General features: G+C 47.2%; 1 protein-coding gene across 1 annotated transcript in view; it reads right to left on the reverse strand.

The window, feature by feature from the left end:
- LOC144603587 (transmembrane protein 178B-like) overlaps window positions 1-26,471 on the reverse strand; it is a 243,335-nt gene that overhangs the window by 72,741 nt on the left and 144,123 nt on the right. The window lies entirely within an intron of this gene.

Here is a 26,471-nt window from a genome sequence, read left to right on the forward strand (position 1 = left end):
TAGATAACAGCAGACTTTTCCCTGTCGTAGTGGTGCCTACAACCAGAGGCATAGGTTTAGGGTAGGAGCGCTTTAGGGTATCTGAGGAAGTACTTTTTCACTGAGAGGATGGGTGGACTGTGGAACGCACAGCCTGAGAGCATAGAGGAAGAAAAAAAATCATGTTCGTTAAGGCGTATCTGGAAATGACATAAGGAAAACGTGCTGGTAAGTGGGATTAATAGATGGGTGCAAAATTGGCAACATGGGCATGTTGGACTGAAAGGCCTGTTTCTTGTTCTACGGCTCTGTGACAATGCATTAAACTTCACATTAACATCCAGTTGAAGATGAACTAGCACATAGCTCAATAATATAATGCGGCCACATATTCACTCCCTGTCCATTCAACTCTTCAGGTTCAGCAAAGTAATAAAATGGCACAAATTCTAAGAAGGCTCATCCCTTTCAGTTTTATTTAAAGAACACAATGCATTTGTTCCTCGAATTTCTTATCACTGTGGGAGCCAAATTGATCAAAACAATTTCATTAAAACTCAGGCAGATTCTTCTCCATGGAATTTATTTCTCGAGCATCCAACTCAGCATCTTTTTAATATCCTGGAAAGGAATTACTGGAGTTTGGAAAATAATGACATCAAATTTAAAATGGAACGGTGTGTCACAGGAGGGACTGTGTGAATGATAAATCTTTCTTTTGATTTCCCCTTCTTGCCAGTTTGCAACAGATAAGGCAGGTAACTTTATTTTGAAATAAAAACTGCAGGTCTCTAAATTCCAATTGGACTTTACAATTCTGCATGGTATTTATGGGCTGAGTTCGGTATCCAATGGTGATTAACTCATCGCCGAACACTGCAAAGTATTTCAGCCATCTGCAAGACATAAGTCTTGTGTGTGATGGAATACTCTCCGCTTGTCTGGATGAATACAGTGGCAATAATTTCAAGTTGACACCAAAGCGATCCACTTGATCGGCACCCCACCAACCACCCTCATCATTCATTCCCTTCACCACTGTGTGTGCAGTCCACAAATGGCACTGGAGTTACTCCCAAACCCACGGCCTCTGTGCCAAGAAAGATAAGATCATGGGGTGCAGAGGAGTAACTATTTTATAATTATTCAAAATAAACTTTATTCAGAATAAAATATATATACAGTACAAGAACTGTGCAAAAACTCTTCCGACATGTTCGGAGGCAATACATACATGCATTTCATCCTAATGTATTGTTTTCCCAATTCTACCCCCCACCCTTGCCACTCATGTGGTCCACTCGGGTGATAGCCCTTCTCTTGTTTGAGCGTCGCCTCCACCACACCCTGCCCCCCCCCCCCCCCCAAATATCCGGCAGCAGAAGGGCCCTGGGCTGTGGTCCTCCCCCACAGGGCCTTGGCATTGGCTGCACCAAGCTTCAGTGCGTCCCTCAGCACGTACTCCTGCAGTCTGTAGCGGGCCAGTCGGCAACATCCCCTGACGGACATCTCACTCTGCTGGGAGGTCAACAACGTTCGGGCAGACCAAAGAGCGTCTTTCACCGAGTTGGCTGCTTCCTCACCATGCCAGCGACCTGTGTTTGCTCCTGAGCTCTGGTACTGCCTTTGTGGAGTCTCCCCTTAAATCTAGACCATACCTATCTGACATTTGCGCCTTGGGGAAAAAGGTTCTGACTGATTACCCTATCTATACCTCAATTTTATAAACTTCTATCAGGTCTCCCCTCAGCCTGTAATCCCAAATGTCATTGAATTATGTTTTAAATACAGAACTGAATGAGGACATTTAGCTCACGATTGGAAGAGGGATGGACAAGCTACTATGTTTTCCCACTCCTCAGCTCTTTCCTAATACAGATCTTGCAATTTTCCATTTCACTAAGAGATTGACTTCCCTATAATTAGTTACTATTGCAATTGCCTCCAACAACCCTCCAGGCTGTGGATTGCAGTTCATATCAACACTCTTTGTAAAAATAACTTTCATCTCCCATCTGGGCTTTTTGGCAATTATTTTAAATCTGTCTCTTCAGGCTGCCAATTCACCTGCCAGTACAAGCAATTTCTCCCCTTCTACTCCAGATCTGTCCTTTTTTAGAAAACAACCCAGGATTTTTCAGTGACCCTTTGGTGTCCTTCCACACAAACAACGGGCAACAGCAGTCAGAGCTCAGCCACCCGCCTAAGTAACGCATCACTGAAAGCATTGCAATCGCACCCATCAGCACAAGAGTATTAGTGGAAGGAGCAAGACACAGTGGCGCAGCGGTAGAGTTGCTGCTTTGCAGCGCCAGAGACCCGGGTTCAATCCTGACTATGGGCGCTGCCGTACGGAGTTTGGAAGTACTCCTCGTGACCTGTGTAGGTTTTCTCTGACACTCCAAAGACGTACAGGTTTGTAGGTATAATTTGCTTGGTATCATTGTAAATTATTCCTAGTGTGTGTAGGATAGTAAACAGTGCGAGGATCGCTAGCCTGCTTCCACTGTATCTCTAAACTAAACTAAAAAAGTAATTTTACAGAGAGTGGTGGATGCCCGGAATGTGCTGCCAGGGGTGTTGGTGGAAGCAGATGCGATAGTGATGTTTGCGGCTTTTAGATAGGCACATGAATATGCAGGGTATGGAGGGATATAGATTACATGCAGGCAGAAAGGATTAGTTTAATGTGGCATCATGTTTGGCACAGACATCATGTTCCTGCACTACACTGTCCTATGTTCTATGGGGTAAGGGAGTATACTTTAATTTCTACTATGGGCAAGGGTCAACCTACCATTACGGCCTCAGGCCTTATGATTAGGACCCTGATTGAACCCTGATTTAGAGTTAAGAGGATGGCTGCTTTTACATGGTTACTTTAGTTTAGTTTAGAAATACAGCGTGGAAACTGGCCCGCCCTTGGATGCACTGAGTCTGCACCGGCCAGCGATCACCCCGTACACTAGCACTATCCAAGACACCAGGGACAATTTACAATCTTTACCAACGCCAATTAACCTACAACCTGAGGGTGTTCGTCTTTGGAGTGTTGGAGGAGATGGGAGCACCCGGAGAAATCCCTCACGGACACGGGGAGAATGCACAAACTCCGAACAGACAGCACCCGCAGTCGGGATCGAACCCGGGTCTCTGGCGCTGTAAGGCAGCAACTCTATCACTGCGCCACCCGTGCCGTCCCACCTTACCCACGTGCCAGCTCAACCTCATTGCACAACTTGCATCGTAACCGACAAATAATCTCTACCAACTGTGGGTGTAATGTTTTCAAATGCAACAGAAACAGCTTCAAAAGTCAAGCAGGTGTCTCAAGTCCCAATCCCTGGGGCCGAGAACTGCAGTTATGAGTGAGTCACACGCTGCTCTTGAAAGCACAGTCGGTGGTTTTGCGATGAAATATTCATTAGCTGGAAATGAGTAGCGTGCTGTGCAAGATGAAAGGCAGCACTTCACCTGGCCTCACTCCTGCAGAAGGAACAGTCAGATGACCTGGGATGGTGGGAGCAGAATGAAGAACTCGGGATGTCTGGCAACTAATCAGCGACAGTTCAGACCGTCTGGAGCAGGAGAAGGCTGCGCACTCCTCGGCTCGGCCCAATCCCAATGAATCCCTAATCCCCACCAAACTCGCCTGAGTGAAATCACTCCTTGCCATCCTTCGGTGTGGAAGGTGCAACTTTGTGACCTCCTCATAGAGTCATACAGCGTGGAAACAAGCCCTTTGGCCCAACTTGGTCCACACTAGTCCCACCTACCTACGTTTGGCCCATACCCCTCTAAACCTATCCCATCTGTTTACTGTTTTAAACATTGTGATAGTCCCTGTCGCAACTACCTCCTCTGGCAGCTCATTCCACACACGTACCACCCTTTGTGGGAAAACATCTGCCTCTCATGTTCCTATTAAATCTTTTCCCCTCACCTTAAAATTGATCCCTTTGATTCCAGCCAGGCTTATTCCTTAGGAGGGGGGAAGAGAGGATGAGGAGGAGGTGGAGGAGGGTAAATCCCGCAGTTTTTGCTCATCCCCCACCCATTGTGGAAAGAATAATGACCCTGTATTCTAGCATGAGATGGTCCATCTTTTGCAACTGTGCAACTGGGTGGGCCAGTCAGTCTCAACTGTGCCGCCAGTGAGGGATTGCTGCATCTACAGGCCACAGCCAGGCAAGGTAACATGTTTTTTTAACCTGTGGAATATGACTGAACTAGTTTTTAGAGAGATACAATATGGAAACAGGCCCTTCGGACCATACGCTAGCACCATCCTACACACTAGGAACAATTTACAATTTTACTGAAGCCAAATAACCTACAAACTTGTGCGTCTTTGGAGTGAGGAAGGAAACCGGAGCACCAAGAGAAAACCCACGCGGTCACAGGAAGAATATACAACCTCCATAAAAACTGCACCCGTAGTTAGGATCAAACCTGGGTATCTGGCGCTGTAAGGGAGCAGCTCTACCACTGTGCCACTGTGCCGCCCTTAAAGGTCACTGCCGAATCACTGCCCCTCCTCACCTGTATCCACCTATCATCACTCACCAGGATTTGCCCCATCCTCATTTCTCTTTTCCAACTTTCTTCCCTCTTCTTGAAGGGCCCTGACCTGAAATATTACCTGCCCATTCCCTCCACAGATGCTGCCTGACTCACTGTTCCTCTAACCGTTTCTTTTTGTTTTGGTTAAAAGTAAAATCATGATGGGGTTTTTAAGGCGGCACAGTGGCGCAGCGGTAGAGTTGCTGTCTGACCCGGGTTTGATCCTGGCTATGAGCGCCGTCTGCACTGAATTTGTATGTTCTCCCTGTGACCACATGGGTTTCCACTGGGTGCTCCACTTTTCCGCCACACTCCAAAGACGTGCAGGTTTGTAGGTTAGTTGGCTTTAGTAAAAATATCCCCAGTGTGTGCCGGATAGTTTCAGTGTACGGGATGATCGCTGGTCGGCACGGACTCGGTGGGCTGAAGGGCCTGTTTCCTCGCTGCATCTCTAAAGTCTAAAGTTTTGGTTCATTGGATTATTTAGTTCAGGCCTCTGGATTATCAGTCTGGGAAATGAACTACCGGACCACCCAGCGTATGATCGAGGAGTTGTAACCCAAGCTAATCTCTACTGCAACATGCATCATGTTTTTGCTAACTGGCATGCTCTAACGCAAGCTTTAAACCTTCATGAAAATACAATTTAAGTTGCTTTGTCACTGCATATTTCAGCTGACTGAAGCTCTGTAGCTGATTCCTTTCGGTTTTAAGCCTCAGATTTATTTTGGTCCAGATTTAGACTGGTGAGACATTACCAACGACTACATGTGGCTCCCTTTCCCTCCCTCCCCCACGCTCTTCCCAGGGCTAGGTGAACACCCCTATTGCTGTGACTGGTTAATGCTACTGGAGGAAACAAAATAATTAATGGTGACTGCAAGTCTTCCTGAGGAAATGCTTGCTTTTCTAACAAGGAGATGGATTATCTTTTAGGAACAGTTCTTAGTCAGAACTTGTCAGCTTTGTGTCACCGGGTTACAGGATGAGCAGGAACGCCATTTGTTCCGCTCATGATGTCCCATCCAGAACACAAATCTGTCACAATGCTGGAATGGGAGGGGGTATTTAATCTCTGAGCTGCCTCTGCCATTCAATCAGATCATGGCCTAGCTAGCTATCCTTCATCCATTTACCTGTCTAAGTTCCAGATCCTTTTAAAGCCTGACTCAAAACTTTCAAGTACACTTCCAATTCCTCCATTTAATACCACCATAGCTGATCTGATTTTAACCCCAACTCCGTATTTCCATCTAGTCTTACTAACCTTCAATTTCACCGCTCCCACCCCCGCCTTGCTTAAAATGGAGGGGATGAGGGTGTGCTGATGCCACATACTAGGTAACTACAAGGTACAGACATCGCTCAACAAAATGGAGAAAAAGTACTTCTAACCTCCTTGTGATTTTCAAACCCTCACAATGGCCCAACAGACTTGACAAATAATTCAGTGTTTTCAAAATTGTGAGCAAAGCAGCAGCCAATCTATAAAAAGCAAGAGCCCGCCAACACGGCCAGATGTTTTACAGCTGTTGTTGGGGGAGCCTTATTGTGCTGGGCACTGGGGTGAACCTCCCTGCTCTTGGTCAAGACGGTGCACTAGATTCTTTGCATCCTGGTGAAAGGGAGCAGAGGCAGCTTCAACTTAAAGGGGCACAGTTCGAATTCCATCACCATAGATCGGGAATTTAAATCCAAATAGAAACATAGAAACATCGGAAATAGGTGCAGGAGTAGGCCATTTGGCCCTTCGAGCCAGCTGATCATCAAAAATCAGAAATCCAAAATCAGTACCCCGTTCCTGCTTTTTCCCCATGTCCCATGATTCTGTTAGCCCTAAGAGCTAAATCTAACTCTCTCTTGAATACATCGAAGAGTCTGTGTTATCAAATAATTTCTATTAAGTGGCAAATTAAAACTGATATCGGATCCAGGACAAAGCTGCTAACTATTGGACAGAGAAATAATGGGAGAATGTGCAAACTCCACACAGACAGCACCCGAGGTCAGGATCGAACCCAAATCTCTGGTGACCTGGTAGAGCTGCTGCCTCACATCACCAGCGATTCCAGTTCGATCCTGACCTCGGGTGCTGTCTGTGTATAGTTTGCACATTCTCACATTGAGAACCCACATTGACAGCGTGGGTTTTCTCCAGGAGCTCCACATCCTGCCACATCCCAAAGACTTGCGGGTTTATAGGTTAATTGGCCTCTCCGTGAATTGCTCCCTGTGTGTAGGGAGTGGGGGGGAAAGTGAGATAACATTGAACCAGCGTGAACAGGTGATCAATGGTCGGCGTGGACTCGGTGAGTCAAAGGGCCTGTTTCCATGCTGTGTCTTTAAATGTAAATCTAAAGCAGCCCTGCGACGCGGCACCTCTGCTAGTGCCACACTCTTGCAACATCGGCACGGAGTAGGTGCTAAACCCTTTGGAGCAGGCCTCGACAGACTGCCGCACACTAATTCACAGCTGACACCTTGTGTATGACACAGTGTTTCGGAGGCTGGAAACACCCAAGTCTGATGATGATCTGGCACAGGCCATGTGAAAGGTTGACCCAAACCAGGCTTGCCATCTGTGCTCGCACAGAGCACAGGATGGAGTTATCACGCACAACACTGTGATTCCCTTGCCTTTGACAAATTAGTACTCAAGTCATTCTAAGCGCCAGCTTGTTGCCACCTGTAACCCGATAACCTAGGAAAGAAAATCAGCCGTGGAGATGCGATTCTCCAGGTGACGATGTCTTGCCCTGTTTACTTTTCCTGGCTTTGGTTTATTTATGTCGAATATGATTTCTATCCCCATATTTTCTCACTGGCATATTCCTGCTCCAATTTTCTTAAACAGGAAAACATGCTGGCTGGCCCAATTGCAGGCATGCCTGGGCTTCATGAAAGTAGAACACAAACCGTGACGTATGGAGGCCGGGTCGAAGTGTGAGAGAGAGAGAGGTAGTTAGCCAGACCTGACCAAGTCCTTGCCTCCCACGTGCTTCCAACTTCTCACTTCCTTTTCACTTTACAGTCACAGAAGGGGTGGGAGGGTGGTGGGGTGAGAGAAGACAGGAGGTAAGAGGGGGGTGTGAGCGAGATATGGACTGAAGTGGGGAGAAAAAGAGAGGGATGAGATGGCAGTGGAAGAGAGAAGGCATTATGGAAAGGGAAAAAATATTGGAAACTGCGAGCTTTAGTGGGCAGATAGAGGCATACTATTGACATGCTTGTCAGGGAGAAATGGAATTGCGGAGATGGAGATGGTGAAATTGACGGCAGGGGATGGCGTCTTTGAAAGAAGCAGCAGTGTGGAGGACTAGTAGTCCAGATAACTGAGAGAGATGGTGGGTTTGCATAGTGTGCTACCCTGTGGTGGAGACATGAGAGATCAAGAAAGGGGAGTGAGGTGTCAGAGATAGTCCAGGTGACTTTGAGGACAGGGTGAAACTTAGAGGTAAAGTTAATTAAATCAATAGGTTCTGCACAAGCGCAGGATGCAGTGCAGTCATCAATGTAGCAGAGAAAGAGCAGGGGGAGAGGGCCAGTGTACAAGGACTGTTCGACGTAACCACGTAACCGACAAAAAAAGCAGGCATAGCTGTCGCCCGCACGAGTGACGATATTTAACCTGAAGAAGGTGAGATGAATCAAGAGTTGTTGAGGGCGGGGACATTCCACCAGGCGGAGTAGAGTGTTAGTGCAGGGAAATGGATTGGGTCTATGTTCAAGGAAGCACCTAAGGCCTTCCTGGTTGGTGATGGAGGTGTAAAGGGACAACATGTCCATGGTGTAGATGAGACAATGAGGGTCTATAGACAATAGACAATAGGTGCAGGAGGAGGCCATTCGGCCCTTCGAGCCAGCACCGCCATTCAATGTGATCATGGCTGATCATTCTCAATCAGTACCCCGTTCCTGCCTTCTCCCCATACCCCCTGACTCCGCTATCCTTAAGAGCTCTATCTAGCTCTCTCTTGAATGCATTCAGAGAATTGGCCTCCACTGCCTTCTGAGGCAGAGAATTCCACAGATTCACAACTCTCTGACTGAAAAAGTTCTTCCTCATCTCTGTTCTAAATGGCCTACCCCTTATTCTTAAACTGTGGCCCCTTGTTCTGGACTCCCCCAACATTGGGAACATGTTTCCTGCCTCTAACGTGTCCAACCCCTTAATAATCTTATACGTTTCGATAAGATCTCCTCTCATCCTTCTAAATTCCAGTGTATACAAGCCTAGAAGCTGAAAGTTATTGAACAGTTGAAGGGCACATGAGGTGGCTCGGATGTAGGTGAGGTCGGACAGGACAAGATGTTAGCAAGGTATTTCGAGACTACTTCAGCGGGGCAGGTGCAGGCAGAAACAATGTGTCTGCCAGCGCAGTCCTGTTTGTGGATTTTGGGAAGGAGATAGAAGCGTGGGGCTGGGGAACGATAAGGTTAGTTGCTGTGCCCTTCCACAGCCTCCAACCTGTTCCAGCAGATTTCAGAGTTTGCAGATTTCAACTGCAGCAACCACGGAAAGGGTCAATGCAGAGTATGCCCTCAATCAGATCCTCTCATTGTCTGAAGAGATTGTCCCCAAGCACAGTCTTCAATTAAGTCCAACCAGAGGCGACGCTCCACGAGATCTGCAGGAGAGCAGCGTCAGCCACTACACACAGTGTTTTCCACCTCAATGAAGCCCTTGACTCCATTACACAGGGGGGGAATATGCAACACCCTTCTCAACACATCAGCACTCTGTTGCATTTAGTCTGCGATATCATGCAAGGCGTGATCGTAACCAAGGGGTGTACGAGACTGGCAATCTCCTGCTGGGGGAGTGGGTTTGTAAAGCCAGTTCAGCAGCGAGAAGGGACGCTGAGGGTGGAATCAGTAAGATGGAAATAGGACTGGATATGGGACGTAGAAAATCAGTGTGAGAGTCTAGATTACGGAGAAAGCAAAGAATTGACAACTTAAGAGTCCAGTTGTGCTCACTGGCGTCGACCTAAATGCAAGGAGTTTCTGTGAACGAGGCAAGTGAGTTGAGAGTACCGGTACACAAATGATAGTTCAGCTTTTATTGGAATGTGGTTTAAAGAGAGGCAGGACTGGCATCCCAATGTAAAGGAACAGAACATAGAATAGTGCAGCACAGGAACAGACTCTGCAGCTCACAATGTCTGTGTCGAACATGACGCCAAGTTAGACTAATCACTTCAGCCCTACACGTGATCCACATTCCTCCACCCCCGGCATATCTATTTGCCTAGGGCGGCACGGTGGCGCAGCGGTAGAGTTGCTGCCTTACAGCGAATGCAGCGCCGGAGACCCAGGTTCGATCCTGACTACGGGTGCTGTACTGTACGGAGTTTGTACGTTCTCCCCGTGACCTGCGTGGGTTTTCTCCGAGATATTCGGTTTCCTCCCACGCTCCAAAGACGTACAGATTAGTAGGTTAATTGGCTGGGCAAATGTAAAAAATGTCCCTAGTGGGTGTAGGATAGTGTTAATGTGCGGGGATCGCTGGGCGGCGCGGACCCGGTGGGCCGAAGGGCCTGTTTCTGCGCTGTATCTCTAAATCTAAAAATCTAAAATCTATCTAAAAACCTCTTAAAGTACTACTATCATATCTGCCTCCATCCCCACCCCTGACAGTCCATCCCTGCACCCACTGCTTTCTGTGTAAAAGACCTGCTCCACACATTTCCCTTTAAATGTACTCCTTTCACCTTAAAGTTACGCCCCATTTGACTTTTTCACATATGCTGGTGTGCTGCTGCAAGTAAGTCCATTCTTCTATCTAGGACATATGGCAATAAACCATTCTTGACATGGCTACCATCATTTGATTGAGAGTACTCTCTAATGAAGATACTGCCTCTTTATGAGCAGTGGTTCAAGGAGGCGGGTAGATAGGGGTTGGGTGGTGAGGTGGGGTGGTAGACGGACAAGGTCATGGAGCCATAGAGCACTGAACCGGTCCTTAAACCCACCAATTCCACACTGCCCTTTATTGTTGGGCTCCAATATTAATCCAACTGGATCCAATAATCCAGAGAAGAAGGGTCTCGACCCGAAACGTCACCCATTCCTTCTCTCCCGAGATGCTGCCTGACCTGCTGAGTTACTCCAGCATTTTGTGAATAAACCAATAATCCAGAGGACATGTTCCAATCCCACAGTGGGAATTTGAGGCTGAAAGTTGCTTCACATAGATAAAAGGTTGGTGTCAAACCTTAATCCGTCCCACAAAGCCCCCTCCCCCCGCTGGCCTGGTGTGACTCCAATCCCATCCAGGTGTGGCTGGTTAAGTGGCCTCACGGACTACTCAGTTGGATCAAACGGCCACTGGTAATGAACGGTGATAGTCCAGGCACACTCTCTGGGCCATTATGGACGCCACCTTTCCTGAAGTCAACTGATGCCGGCCCTGACTTGTTCTGGCCTTTTCTCGCCTCCAGTTTCCCCCCACCCCACCTCTGTCTTTCAGTTTGAAAAAGGGTTCCAGACTGGAACGTCACCTATTCCTATTCTCCAATTCGCCAGAGATGTTGACTGACCCGCTGAGTGTTTCCAGCATTTTGTGTCTATCTTCGGTGTACACCAGCATCTGCAGTTCCTTCCCCCACCCTCTCTGGGTAAAGGTCAGTGAACGCCGTGGGCCAGGAGGGAATGCTACACATCCAGGGGTAGCATTACCGGCAGCATTAGAGGCAGCATTAGTTTCAGAGCTGTGAAGGGCAACGAGTCCTCAACGAGGAGCAGAGAGTGCCAGGTGCGGAGGAGAGTGAACGACAGCTGCCTTTCACGCTTCACTGCCACCCTCACGAGGAAAAGAAAATTAAACTAGACAATCGTCACTGTTTCAGGCTGGCTGTTCTCCACCTCCCCCCTCCCCCCTTCCTACCACCCAACCTCTCTCCATCTTCCTTCTCCATCTGTCCCCTGCTTCTCCCTTTCTCCTACACTGCATCCTATCGGATTGCATCACAGCTTGGTTTGGCAACAGCTCTGCCCAAGGCCGCAAGACGTTGCAGGGTTGTGGATGTAGCCCAGTGCATCACACAAACCAACCCCTCCCCTCTCGAACCTGTCCATACTTAACACTGTCTTGGGAAAGCAGCCAAAATAATCAAGGGCCACATTCACTCTGGTCGTCCGCGTTACTCTTATCTCCCATCCCAAAGGTTGAAAGCACATAAAACCAGATTCAGGAACAGCTTCTCCCTCGCTGTTATCAGACTGCTGAACGGTCCTCCCATAATCTCGGGTGTTGTCACCATCTCCCGACCTACCTTGCTGTGGGTCTTGCACATCCTTTTAATCCTCTGTAGCCACAATGCTACAACATTGTAATGCTACATTCTGCACTCTGGTATTTTTTTCTTTGCACTACCTGATGTACTTGCGTATGGCTTGGTTGCACTCATGCATGAAATTATTTGGTTGGATAGCACGCAAAGGTTTGGCTGTACCGTGGTAAACGTGACAATAAGAAACCAATACAATACCTGGGCCCACTTGATCCCTTACCTCGATCTCTCAGTCTAAACCTACAGTGTGAAGCGAGACTGTGCAGGAGACGTCTAAGGCACGGATGGCTCTCAGCAGAGAGCACCTCTCTTCCACCGCATGCACAGGGTTAAAGCAGATCAGTGCGTGCATCTGACAAACTGGTTGGAGCCAAGATGAGGACCAACTCCCACCATTCAGTCAGGCGGAGAAGATGGGGAAAGAAGGCGGGCAGTAGTGATTGGGAGACATTAACCTCAGGTCCCCTAGTTGGTTGGGCACCTACCTACCTCATCTCACTATGTGTAGGCTGAGGAATAGAGCAGAAGACGTTACAGGAACTCTGACTCAGAAAATCGAGACGCACAGGGTGAACACATGAAGAGTCCACACCTGCATTATGTGGTAGGTCGAGCAGAACCCACTGCTGGGTGGAGTTAGATGAGCTATACCTTGCTCTGCTCTCACCTCTCCAGACTCTCACAGCCTCCTAGGATCTCCCAATGGGGTCTCCAGATCACGGACCAGAACTCCATCCCACCTGTTCTTGGCATTGTACACAGACAGAATCATGACTTTCCCAATCTCTGGACCCCGAGAGCATGTCACAGCCACCAGAGTGGTCACTGTTATAAAGCAGGACGTGCAAGAAGTAATTCGGACACAGCAGATCAACGGAAATAAAACCAAGCCGGTTATCTGAAAACAGTGTAGGAAGGAACTGCAGATGCTGGTTTACACCATAGATAGACACAAAATGCTGGAGTAACTCAGCGGGTCAGGCTGCATCTCTGGAGAAAAGTAATAGGGTGAAGTTTCGGGTTGGAACCCTTTTCCAACCCGAAACGTCACCTGTTTCTTTTCTCCAGAGATGCTGCCTGACCTGCTGAGTTACTCCAGCACTTTGTATCTATCTGATAACAGTGATGTGGAGGGAGGGACGAATAACAGGGAGAACTCCCTGATCATCGCAGTGAGAAGGCAGCGTGGAACCTGGAGCAATGTTACGTCCAATGTTACTGACCGTGCAGTACAGTACAACCTCCGTTAAGCATTGGCCAATGCCACACTGCCACGGTGCCAAGGTTAGTACCGCCCCTTGGACATTACAGCTTTCCCCATTCTGACCCTTTGTCGATGCAGTGCTCCTGAAGTACTGGCCCATTGGCCATACATCTCTCTCTCAGCACTTACACATTGACAGTGCAGCACACAATCAGCATTAACTCCTCAGGAGTTCAGCACTCTCACTGGACTAACGCGCTGTCAGTACAATTCCTCAGTATTAATCCTTCATCAGCACAGCACTCAGAACTACCAATTCAATAATATATCATTCCTTCAGCACTACGCCTTTCTGTACAGACTCTCTCGGCATTAACCCCTTCAATACAGACTCCCTCAACGTTACCTCTCAGTACAGACTCCCTCAACATTAACTCTTTCAACACAGACATCCTCAGCATTAACCCTTGCAGTACAAACTCCCTCAACACTAACCTGTTCTGCGCAGACTCCCCCAGCACCAACTCTTTCAGTACAGACTCCCTCAGCACTAACCCTCTCAGTACAAACTCCCTCAGCACTAACCTTGTCAGTACAGATTCCCTCGGCAGAGAAAAGTGACCATTTGACACCAAATGCGCTCTCTCAACACCAGCTCTACGACATTACAACACTGCCTCACGAACTCCACCTCAGTACAGGTATTCAAAGCAGCACTCCGTCAGTATTAACCCGTCCACAGGACACCACTCTCTCGGTGCCTTATCTCTTTATTCCTACTTCTTCAATGGTAAGGCAAACCCTGAGCATTAATCTGACCGTATAGAACACCTTGAGTATTAATCCTTCAACAGCACAGTATACCCTCACTGTTAACCTTCACATTATACAGCATTCCCCAAGGATTAACTCTTTGACTGCTGCGCACCACCTCAGCGGTAATGATTCAGCATTTCCTCAGCACTTACCCATAAAAGGAAAGATCAAGGCAATGTTCTGGTCTGGACTGAGAAGTGGCAAGTAACCATCAGTGCACCTAAGAACCAAGCAATGACCAACTCCAATGGGGATGTGATAGAGAGGGAGGTAAACGAGGTGGAGGAATTGGCTTACTAATCAAGGAGAGTGTCATGGTGGCACTCAGAGAGGACATAGTGGAGGGTTTGTCCATTGAGGCGATATGGGTTGAGCTCAAAAATAAGAAAGGTGCAATCACTCTAATGGGATTGTATTATGGGTCTCCCAGTAGCGAGTGGGTGGTAGAGGATAAGATATGTGGATGCATTATGGGGAGATGCAAAAGCGTGAGGGTTCTTGTAGCTCGACCACAAAATGCTGGAGTAACTCAGCAGGACAGGCAGCATCTCTAGATAGGAATGGGTGACGTTTCAGGTCGAGACCCTTCTTCAGACTTCTTCCTCAGCCTGAAAAAGGGTCTTGACCCGAAACGTCACCCATTCCTTCTATCCAGAGATGCTGCCTGCCCCGCTGAGTTACTCCAGCATTTTGTGCCTGTCTACAGTGGAAAAACCAGCAACTGCAGTTCCTTCCTGCACAACAGGGTTGTTGCAGTGGGTGACTTCTCCAATATTGATTGGAACAAACTCAGTGCAAAAGGTTTAGACGGGGCAAAATTTGTGACGTGTATGCAAGAGAGATTCCTGAAACAGTACGTGGGTGGTCCAACTTGAGGAGGACTATACAGGGCGGCACGGTGGCGCAACGGTAGAGTTGCTGCCTTACAGCGAATGCAGCGCCGGAGACTCAGGTTCGATCCTGACTAAGGGTGCTGCACTGTAAGGAGTTTGTACGTTCTCCCCGTGACCTGCGTGGGTTTTCTCCGAGATCTTCGGTTTCCTCCCACACTCCAAAGACGTACAGGTATGTAGGTTAATTGACTGGGTAAATGTAAAAAAAAAAAGATTGTCCCTAGTGTGTGTAGGATAGTGTTAATGTGCGGGGATCGCTGGGCGGCGCGGACTTGGTGGGCCGAAAAGGCCTGTTTCCGTGCTGTATCTGTATCTGAAATATGAAATAAAATATAAAATAATAGGACCTTGTGTTGGGCAATGAGCCTGGCCAAGGGACTGGGGCTTCAGTGAAAGATTATTTTGGGATGAGTGATCACAACTCTGTAGGTTTCACGGTAGTTATGAAAAAGAATAATTCTGGACCTTGGGGGAGTTTACTAAAGTGGGATAAGGCAGATTGTAACATTATTAGGCTTGAGCTAGGGAGAGGAAATTGTGAGCAGTTGTTATTGGGCAGGTCCACGTCTGACTTGGGGGGAACCGCTTAAAGGCTAAGCTGATCAGCGTTCAGGACTGGTGTGCCAGAAAGGAGGAAGGATAGCAGAGTAAGGGAACCTTGGATGACCGGAGTGGTTGTAAATTTGGTCAAAAAGAAAAAGGAAATGTACGTAAGGTTTAGAAAGATGCAATCAGAGGAATTTCAAGCAAGCAGGGAAGAACTGAAATGGGCAATTAGAAGGCCCAAAAGGGACCATAAATAAAATGACAAGGCTTTTTGTAAGTACATTAAAAACAAGAGAGTAATCAGGACGATAGGACCATTCAAGGATAAAGGGGGAATTTATAGTCGGTGTCACAAGATGTAGGTGCAGTAGTAATTGAGCACTTTGCATGTGTAATTCACCAAGGAGAAGGGCATGGAGGACTGAGAGATCAGTGTGGGGAATACTAATATACTAAGGCAGATGAGATCGAGGAGGAGGTATTGGGGCTCTTGAAATGCAATAAGGTGGATAAATCCCCCGGACCTGATGGGATCTATCTCCGGTTATTGAAAAAGACAAGAGGATGGATTGACGTAGATCTTTGTATCTTCTCTAGTGATAAATAAGGTTCCAGAGGATGAGAGAGTAGTCATTGCTGTTCCTTTCTGTAAGAAGGAATGTAGACAATCCAGTAAATTATAGTCTGGTGAGCCTCACGTCAGTGGTAGGGTAGCTAATGGAGAGGATTTTTTCGGGATAGGATTTATTCACATTTGGAAGAGAAGGGAGGCATACCTAGTAGAACTGCAGCCTCACAATGCCAGAGACCCGGATTTGGTCCAAACTGTGTGGAGTTTGACATTCACGCTGCAACCGTGTGGGCTTCCTCCTGGTGTTCCCATTTCCTCCCACATCCCAAGGACGTGCAGGTTTGTGGGTTAATAGGGCTCTATAAATTGCCCCCAGTGTGTTTAGGAGGTGGATGGGAAAGTGGGATAACATGGAACTAGTGTGAACGGGTGATCGGTGGTCGGCACGGACTTTATCCATGCAGTAACTCTAAACGAAATGGGCTAATTATGAACAATCAGCATGGCTTTGTCCGTGGCAGGCACGGTAGCGCAGCGGTAGAGTTGCTGCTTTACAGCGAATGCAGCGCCGGAGACACAGGTTCGATCCTGACTACGGGTGCTGCACTGTAAGGAGTTTGTACGTTCTCCCCGTGACCTGCGTGGGTTTTCTCCGAGATCTTCGGTTTCCTCCCACACTCCAAAGACGTACAGGTATGTAGGTTAATTGGCTGGGTAAATGTAAAAATTGTCCCTAGTGGGTGTAGGATAGTGTTAATGTACGGGGATCACTGGGCGGCACGGACTTGGAGGGCCGAAAAGGCCTGTTTCCGGCTGTAGATATATGATATGATATGATATGTCTTGAGTTTTTTGAGGAGGTGACGAAGGTGATCGATAAAGGTAGGGCAGTGGATGTTATCTACATAGATTTAAGTAAAGCATTTGTTATGAATGAACGAATGAATGATGAATGAATGAATGAATGAATGAATGAATGAATGAATGAATGAATGAATGAATGAATGATTGAATGAATGAATAAGTTTATTGGCCAAGTATGTGCATATGCAAAGGATGTGCCTTATGGCCATCAGACAAGGTTGATCCAGAAGATTAAGGTGCATGGTGACTTGGTCGTTTAGATTCAAAACTGGCTTACTCATAGAACTCAGAGGATTGCAGTGGAAGGGTATTATCTGTGCCAGATTTAGTGGAGTTGCGGACAGTATGGGAGGTTGTTAAGGTATTCAATGGGACACAGTTCAGCTGCAAAAATGGTAGCTGTTCCATCTGAGTAATAGAGAGGAACAGTATACAGTTAATAGCATAGCCTTGAACAGTACGGATTTACAGAGGGATCTTTGGGGTTCAAATCCGTAGCTCCCTGAAAGTGCCAACACAAGTAGACAGGAGTAGTAGAGAAGGCGTACGGTACGCTTGCCTTCATCGGTCTGGGGTTTGAGAATAAGGCTCAGGAATTCAGCGTGCAGCTTTATAGGGCTTTGGTTAGGCCACATTTATTGTATTGTCTGCAGTTCTGGTCACCACATTACAGGAAGGATGTGGTAGCTTTGGAGAGGGAGCAGAAGAGGTTTCCAAGAATTAGGGGGTATTAGCTATAAGGAAAGGTTGGACAAACTTTTCCCTGGAGTGTTGGAGGCGAAGGGGAGACCTGATGGATGGATGTATATAAAATTATGAGGCACAAAACCAGGGTGGAGATGTCAAAGACCAGAGAGCACAGTTTTGTGAAAGAGGGAGAGTCTAAGGGGGATGCACAGAGCAAGTTTATTACACAGAGTATGGTGGGTGCCTGGAATGCACTGCTGCATGTGGTGGTGGAGACAGAAACGATAGTGGCATTTAAGAGGCTTTTACAATAGACAATAGACAATAGGTGCAGGAGTAGGCCATTCAGCCCTTCGAGCCAGCACCACCATTCAATGCGATCATGGCTGATCACTCTCAATCAGTACCCCGTTCCTGCCTTCTCCCCATACCCCCTCACTCCGCTATCCTTAAGAGCTCTATCCAGCTCTCTCTTGAAAGCATCCAACGAACTGGCCTCCACTGACTTCTGAGGCAGAGAATTCCACACCTTCACCACTCTCTGACTGAAAAAGTTCTTCCTCATCTCCGTTCTAAATGGCCTACCCCTTATTCTTAAACTGTGGCCCCTTGTTCTGGACTCCCCCAACATTGGGAACATGTTTCCTGCCTCTAATGTGTCCAATCCCCTAATTATCTTATATGTTTCAATAAGACCCCCCCTCATCCTTCTAAATTCCAGTGTATACAAGCCTAATTGCTCCAGCCTTTCAACATACGACAGTCCCGCCATTCCGGGAATTAACCTAGTGAACCTACGCTGCACGCCCTCCATAGCAAGAATATCCTCCCTCAAATTTGGAGACCAAAACTGCACACGGATAGTCAGGGAATGGAGGGATGCAGACCACATGGAGGCAGAGGAGATTAGTTTGGCATCCTGTTCAGCATGGACATTGTGGGCCGAAGGGCCTGTTCCAGAGCAGTCCTGTTCTGTGATCTATGTTTAAAAGATCAGCAAGGACAAATATGGGTCCCTAAGAGACCAAGACATGAAATAAAAAATAGAAGAGGAATTAAACAAACACTTTCCATTGGAGATACTGGAGTCTATCGAGAATGAAAGTGAAGGGAATTGCTGTCAGTTAAAAAATATACTAGGGAAGCTGGCGAGACTGCCAATAAATTCCTTTGATCAATGATCAATACCACATAATTTTAAAAGAGATAGCTCTTGAGAGAGTATTTGATCATCATTATTTAATATACAATGGATTCTGGAATGGTTCCTGTTGAAAGAAAGGTCACAAATGCGAACCCACTACTGAAGAATGAGGGAGAAAGGGAAAAGGAAATTATTGACTGGTTGGCATGGTGCCCTTAGCAAAGAAAATGCTGGAACTAAGCATGTAAAAACAGAACACCTAGAAAAGAATGAAAATAAAGAAAGCTGTCGATGCAGAAAACCTGAAACAACAAGCAGGGTCTTGTCTGCTGGGCACGACCTAGAACTCTGCATTTCACAACTTTTACTTCCCTTTGTTGGTGTTCTCGGTCTTTAATTTCCCATATTAAACCATCAACTAGATAACGTAATCGTCAGTTTAGTCCCACAGTAACACAGCCTCCGTTCCTTTGTCCTATCCATCCCTTCCTCCTCCACTCTCCCTGCAACTTAAAACTAAGTTGCGTTCCCTTTTCCCTTGTTTGAAGATGCATCTTTGACATTAAACATTTCTCTCCCCACAGGTGCTGCCTGACCTGCTGAGTGCTTCCAACATTTCCCATTTCTGATCTGGAATGCTCAAATGGCATCGGGCAGAATTAGCGTGGAATTATGAAATATTTGAATCCAATTTGACAAATCGACTGGAGTTCTTTAAGGATGTGGCGAACAGGATAGATATAGAGAAAGCAGTGAGAGGGATATATTTAGATATTCAGAAGGCTTTTGAACAGGTTGCGCACAGGAGGTTGGTAAACAATGCTGGTGCGCGTTGGATTAAGGGTGACAAAGACTGAACCAATAGAAGGCGGCGAGGAAATAAATGTGTCTTTCTCAGGTTGGAAAGTCAAGATCTCAGACTTGGTGGTAAAGCCCATAGTGTACTTAGCAGAAGTGAACCCTGTGCTCTTGTATGCCTCAGGAACATGGTCTACCAGCACTGGGGAAATTCCACCAACGCATACTCAGCTAAGTCCCCCAATTCCTCTGGCAGGAAAAATGAACCAACATCAACACCCTCTCCCGGGTCAACACCCCAGGTATCGAGACCCTAATTATACCTTTTACACCTGGACAGATGAATCGAGCAGGTCATGTAGTTCACAAACCTGACACCAGATTCCCAACGTACAGTAGATACTCTGATCCAGGCTCTATCACAACAAGAGATTACCCGGTATCAATTCAAGGGCCTCCTCCAGTGCCATAGTGAGGCCCACCGGAAATTGGAGGAACAGCACCTCATATTTCGCCTGGGCAGCTTGTAGCCCAGTGGTATGAACATCGACTTCTCAAACTTTAGATAGTTCCTCTGTCCCTCTCTTCCCCTCCCCCTTCCCAGATCTCCCCCTATCTTCCTGTCTCCACCTATATCCTTCCTTTGTCCCGCCCCCCTGACATCAGTCTGAAGAAGGGTCTCGACCCGAAACATCACCCATTCCTTCTCTCCTGAGATGCTGCCTGACCTGCTGAGTTACTCCAGCATTTTGTGAATAAATACCCGGTATCAATTCAATGATTCAATGATACTTTATTGCCATATGTACCTATGAACAGTGAAATGTTTTGCTTTGCATACAACCCAGTAAAATCACACCTAGGCAGTACACAACGAGGTGCCACGTTTCTGACGCCAACAAAGTTACAAAAAGTTAATCGAACAGTCTTCTCTTCTGCTCTCAGAGAAAAGATTAACGGATCCCCCCACAAACCCCTTGAGAAATTGAGGCATCTCCATTCACTCCTGGAAATTCCTGCCCTCTGACTGCTCAACATCCATTGGGGATGGCATTGAGAAGCTTGAGATCAGAGTACAGAAGAATGGGCAGACCACCTCCCAAACTGGCCAACCACCCATGCTCTCAGGTACCTCCTGCCCCACCGGCCCACGGGTTCCCACATTGGTCTCATCAGCCACCTCAGTCCCCACAAAACCTGTGCAGAAACAAGTCCCCCTCAATCGCAAGGGACAGACTCAGAAGAAGAGTCGTTTCCAACTTTGACCTCAGTCACATGTTTCCCCGTCAGAGAGAGTTGGAGCTAATTTCAGCAAATTTTCAGATGAGAAGAAATCACTCTTCACAATTCGGTGCTAATTTTCTGCAACATTAAAGAAGCTGCTATCTGTAGTGTGGGCTTCACCTTGCTTTTTAATCACATTTTACCGTGAACAAATTCTGAATGGCGCTTCTCGTTTGATGAATTCTACATTTAATTTATTTTTGCTGCTCCTTCTGTAGTTATCAGTGCATAAAATGCAACGGCGGTGAGCTGATCACCTCCATTTTTCCCCTCTCCTCCTCCTTCTCCTCCCGTACAGTGGGCTGACAAGGAATCTGCCTTTGCCCATTCTCGCTGGGCAGGCTCATAGTTACCCTCCAACCTCCCAGGGAGAATGAAAGGTCAAAATACAAAAAAATCATCAAAAAGCTCACATAGTGACGCAATCGAGTAATGAGAAAGTCTGAAGGAATATTGACCTTTATCTCTCAGCTTTCTGGAATAGAATGAGGTAAAGTCAGCCGTATAAACCTCCAGCGGTTCAGGTTTAGGCAGAAGAGTGGGCCAGAAGTGGTCTGCTTGGCCTGCTGTTCGTGATAGGCTTCAGTGTGCTGGCAACACACAGACCCAAGGTGCTCAATGCCATCCTCAAATCCAGATATATTGTCCGTGAAGGGCACTGCAGTCCACATCGATCAGAATCGTGATCAGAATCAGCGGTAGAGCTGCTGCTTCACAGCACCAGAGACCCAGGTTCGTTCCTGACTACAGCGCTGCTTGTACGGAGTTTGTACATTCTCCCCATGACCGCGTGGGTTTTCCTCGGGTGCTCCTGTTCCCACCCACATTTGAAAGACGTACAGGTTTGTACGTTGATTGGCTTCGGTAAAAATTGTAAATTGTCCCTAATGTGCTCGTTCGTGTATGGGGTGATGGCTGGTCGGCACAGCTCGGTAGGCTGAGGGGCCTGTTTCCGCGGTGTATCTCTAATCTAAACTAATCAGGGTCAAATGATGGGATCAGCATTTGATGGAGGGCATAAGGAGGGATGATGTAGTCATTGAGGAGTTGGCACGCCCTTCCTGTGACCGCAAGTATTTCCCTTGGGGATGCTTCGTCAACGTGTGTGGGTTGGTAGGTTAATGGGCCACCGTAAACTTCCCCTGGTATGTAGGTGAGCGGCAACATCTGGGGATAGCTCATGAGAATGAAGAGAGAATAAAAAAAGGGGATTATTGTGATATTAGTATAAATGAGTGACTGATGGTCGACACGCACTCAGTGGGCCGAAGGGCCTGTGGCCATGCTGTATATCGATGACGAAGGTAGACACAAAATGCTGGAGTAACTCAGCGGGTCAGGCAGCATCTCGGGAGAAAAGGAATGGGTGACCCTTCGGGTCGAGACCGTTCCTCTGAGGAAGAGTCTCACCCAAAGCTGCCTGACTGACCCGCTGAGTTACTCCAGCATTTTGTGTCTACCTTCGATTCAAACCAGCATCTGCGGGGTTTTTTCCTGTAAATCTATGCCTGCCTTGTGGCTGTGTTTTCCAGTCTGGTCACCATACATACATACATATGGTGCTGGGCTCTCCTCCATACATACACACGAGCAGCTATATAAGGGGAGCTGGGATCCCCTGTTGGCCGTCTGGTGGAAATGGACAGATGCTTCAAGGAATAGGTAAATATATAATTCTACTCTAAAGGACCATCCTCGTGTAATGACTTTGGAATCATTCAAATAAAAGAGTCATCTAAAGGGTCAAGGACTTGAACCGTTGCTTCTTTTCACTGGATCTTTCCACATTTTGCACGGCTCTGTCCTTTGTCTCGTCAGTTAGAGGGTAATGATCACACTATGTGCTCCATTAACATCAAAGGCAATCAGCATTTAAACCAACATTCACATTGCCACAAAGCGAGAGATAATGGTGCCAGCGACAATTTATTGACAGAGATGTGGGGGTGTGCAGCCAGCCACGGAAGGCTGGTAACATTGGTGAAGAGGAAACGCTGATTAAATTCACTCTTTCATGTCATTACCATCGCACCTTTCAACACCTCAGGACATGAAAAGTGCATTACAACCAACTAACTGCTTTTCATCTGCGATCACTGCAGGAAATGCTATTGCTTGGAAGTACAACAGCAAATCTGTGCACAGCAAGCTTCCACCAACAGTGACCCGATAATGACCAGAGAATCTATTTCATGCCGCTGGTTGAGGGATTAAATACTGCTGAAGACAGCAGAAGAACGCCCCAATTCCTCTTCAAAGTAGCATCGCGGGGTTTTTCACAATTCCCCCAAAAAGTTGTTAGTTTATCAAACTTGCCGAGAAGACCCCGGATGGTGTAGCCTTCATATGGGACTGGGTGTGGCTGCTGGGATCATGAGCTTGCACCCCCTTGAATTTACATATTGATGCCAACCGGGCCCAATAAGCCCACCAAAAGCGGATAAGTGGATTTAGACTATTACTTTGAGAAGTAAGAAGTGTAAGAAAATAACTGCAGATGCTGGTACAAATCGAAGGTATTTATTCACAAAATGCTGGAGTAACTCAGCAGGTCAGGCAGCATCTCAGGAGAGAAGGAATGAGAAGTAAGTCATCATGTGTCCTGGTGTCACAGAGTGGCTGGTCTCTAAGTCATCATGTGCTGGGCAGCACTGGCTGGTCTCTGATTCATCCAACCAGTGTGATAGGAAGGAACTGCAGATGCTAGTTTATATCAAAAATAGACACAAAGTGCTGGAGCCGAGTGGCCTACCCCTGTTCCTATTTACTCGTTCTTGTTTTCCAACCCACATCTTTGAGATGTGGGAGTTAATCGAATTATTCTTGATAGGGCAACCCAGTGGCACAGCTCGTCGAGCCATTGTCTCAAGGACTGGGATTCAATGCTGATCTCAGGTGTAGGCTGCGTGGAGTTTGTACGTTCTCCCTGTGACTCCATCAGATTTCTCCCACATCCCAAAGGTGTTAAGGTTGGTAGGGGGTTGAATTGGCCGGTGTAAATTTCCCATTGTGTTTAGCTGACTGGTAGAGTCTGGAGGCTGTTGTGCTGAAAAGGCGGGGAGAATAAAAAATAGGATCATTGTAAAAACAAGTGGTTGATGGTTGGCATGGTCTCAATGGACCAAAGGCCCTGTTTCCAGACTACATCTGCCTATGATATCAGGAGGGCCACATGTCTTGCACCAGGAGTGTCTGATGCAGAGAAGTGGATGGATACACCCTAGATGAATGCACCCAACATCGAAAAATACTCGGTCCATTCAAAAATGGGAAAGGGGAGCACATGTACCACAGACTGATACGAGTTATTCAAGCTGAATGGACCTGCTCTGTTCACTCATGGAGCTATCCTTCGCTGTGGATCCCAGCTGTTTATCTGGCCTCTCAATATTCACAGGCTGAGCTGTGACATGTTTATCTTTCACAGTGCCTGCTCCTTCCTCAGCATTACGAGAGGATAATCAGTGGAGCAAGTCGTCACTCAGCTGAAGGTTATCTATCCGGCAGAGCTTTTAATTGGCACCTCAGCTGATGAAGGGGGGGAGGAGTAGGGGGGGGGGGGAAGAGTGGAGTGAGAGGAGGGGTGGGGGGGGGTAGAAAGAGAAGTACAGATGCAGGTTCGCTGAATATCACTCGGACGTGGCTTGGCTGATTGATGACACCATGGGCTGATGGTTCGGCCAAGGCTCACATCAATCAATCCCACTCCACAGTTCATAATGTTATTGGAGATTAAATGGTGAGACCCAGCATTTATATACCACTTTATCACGTCTTGCAGCAGCAGTTCTAAATGTTGTGTGTGGAATGAGTAACTTTTAAATACCAGCTAGAGTTCCTTCGGGAAATGTGGTGGCCAAGTTGTGCTGTACAGAATCGCCAAGTTTGAAATAAACAATCGGTTAACACACGGTGTGATTTTTGGGATGTTGATTAAGGGAGGGGTAGTAGGCTGGGTTACCAGGAGAACCTGCCCAGTAACTCCAGTGAATCATGGAATGGAATACTTTATTGTCACATGTGACAAGGCACAGTGAGATTCTTTGCTTGCATACCCAATGTATACAAATAGCGGCCGCCTACAGCACTGACAAAGTTACAAAGCGCGTCGGCCCCTCCTTTTGTTGACAAAAATTACAAGATGCGATAAGCGATTGTCCGTTTCAATTTTTGGGATTCTATATTTTGGAGATTCCGCACGACATGGATACCATATTTTCCTAAGGAACTCCAGTTGGTATTTCAAAATTACTCATTGTAAACACAACATTTTGAACTGCTGCTGAGAGACATGATAAAGTGTTATATCACTTTCTATCAATTGTCCACCCTATCAGACATTCCCTTTCTTCTTTCCACCTTCTCTCTGCAACTCAAAACATCCCTTTTCTATCTTTTCCCATCAACCAAACAGTATTTCTGCAAAGATGATGGCTGACCTGCTCAACATTTCCAGGATTCTCCGTCTTACTAACAGTTCCACTACTGTAGAGACCCATGTCCCAAAGCTGACTTGGAGGAAATGTTCTGACTTACTGGAGGTGCAGCCAAATTCTCGGTTTTACCTTTGCAAATGATCCATCTATAGTTAGGTACACAGGGGTTTCAGCATTTAGTTTTCATCACCAGAAATAACACTGGAACAAGGGAAGGCCCAAGAGAGACCACTTTCGCATCCTACTAGAGTGAGATTGATGGATCTGGAACTGTGGCACAGCTGGTAGAACCACTCCATCATAATTCCAGCAACTGAGGTTCAATCCTGACCTCGGGTGCTGAGCGTGTGGAGTTTGCGTGTTCTCACTCTGACACCCCGGGTTTCCTCCCTCATCCCGGGCACGTGAGGATTGGTAGGTTAATTGTCTGCTGCAAATTCCCCTAAGATGTACCGTAGAATCGGGGTTGAGTGGGAGGGAGTATTGATGGAACGAGGGGAGAATGACGTGGGATTAATACAGGATTAGTATAAATGGGTGGCTGACTGGCTACGCATTGGGACAAAGAGCCTGCTTTCATGCTTTATCTCTTTTTAATCCATTACCCCCCTTCCCCCCCCCCCCCCACCCCTCCCCCCCCCCCCCCACCCCAATTCCACATCTCCCAAACCATTCAATAAAATCTATCTGTGGAAATGTCCAGAACCACAGCTGTTTGGACAAGTCTGCGGGAGTGGGAGTTTCACAGACAATATTGCCCTCTTCCTTGGTAGCGTCAGAGACACGGTATGGTGTCACATACCCCTGGGTCATCCCTCCTAGAGCCACAATCCAGACACCTTGATTGGAAAACACTAATTAATAACCACCTAGCTTTAGTTTGGTTTATGTTGGAGATACAGCATGGAAACAGGCCTTTCAGCCCATCAAATTCACGCCGACCATCGTTCACACTAGTTCGATGCCGTCCCACTTTCGCATCCACTCCCTGCACACTAGAAGCAATGTACAGAGGCCAACTCACCGACAAGCCTGCACAACTTTGGGATGTGGGAGGGAATTGGAGCACTGGAGGAAACCCAGGTGGTCACAGGGAGAACATGCAAACTCCACGTAGACAGCACCCCAGGTCAGGATCGAACCCAGATCAATGGCACTGTGAGGCGGCAGCTCCACTTGCTGTGCCACTGCGCCACCCTTCAGAGGGGTGGAGGACACCGCAAGTCAAATTGAAAACAAAACTGTGTATGAAGGATCTGCAGATGCTGGTTTATACCGAAGATAGACACCAAGTGCTGGAGTAACTCAGCGGGTCATCTCTGGAGAAAAACGACGTGTGACGTTTCGGGTCGGAATTCAGACAGGTTCCCACCCGAAATGTCACCCTG

Source organism: Rhinoraja longicauda, chromosome 20 (assembly GCF_053455715.1).
Source record: "Rhinoraja longicauda isolate Sanriku21f chromosome 20, sRhiLon1.1, whole genome shotgun sequence".
NCBI lineage: Eukaryota > Metazoa > Chordata > Chondrichthyes > Rajiformes > Arhynchobatidae > Rhinoraja > Rhinoraja longicauda.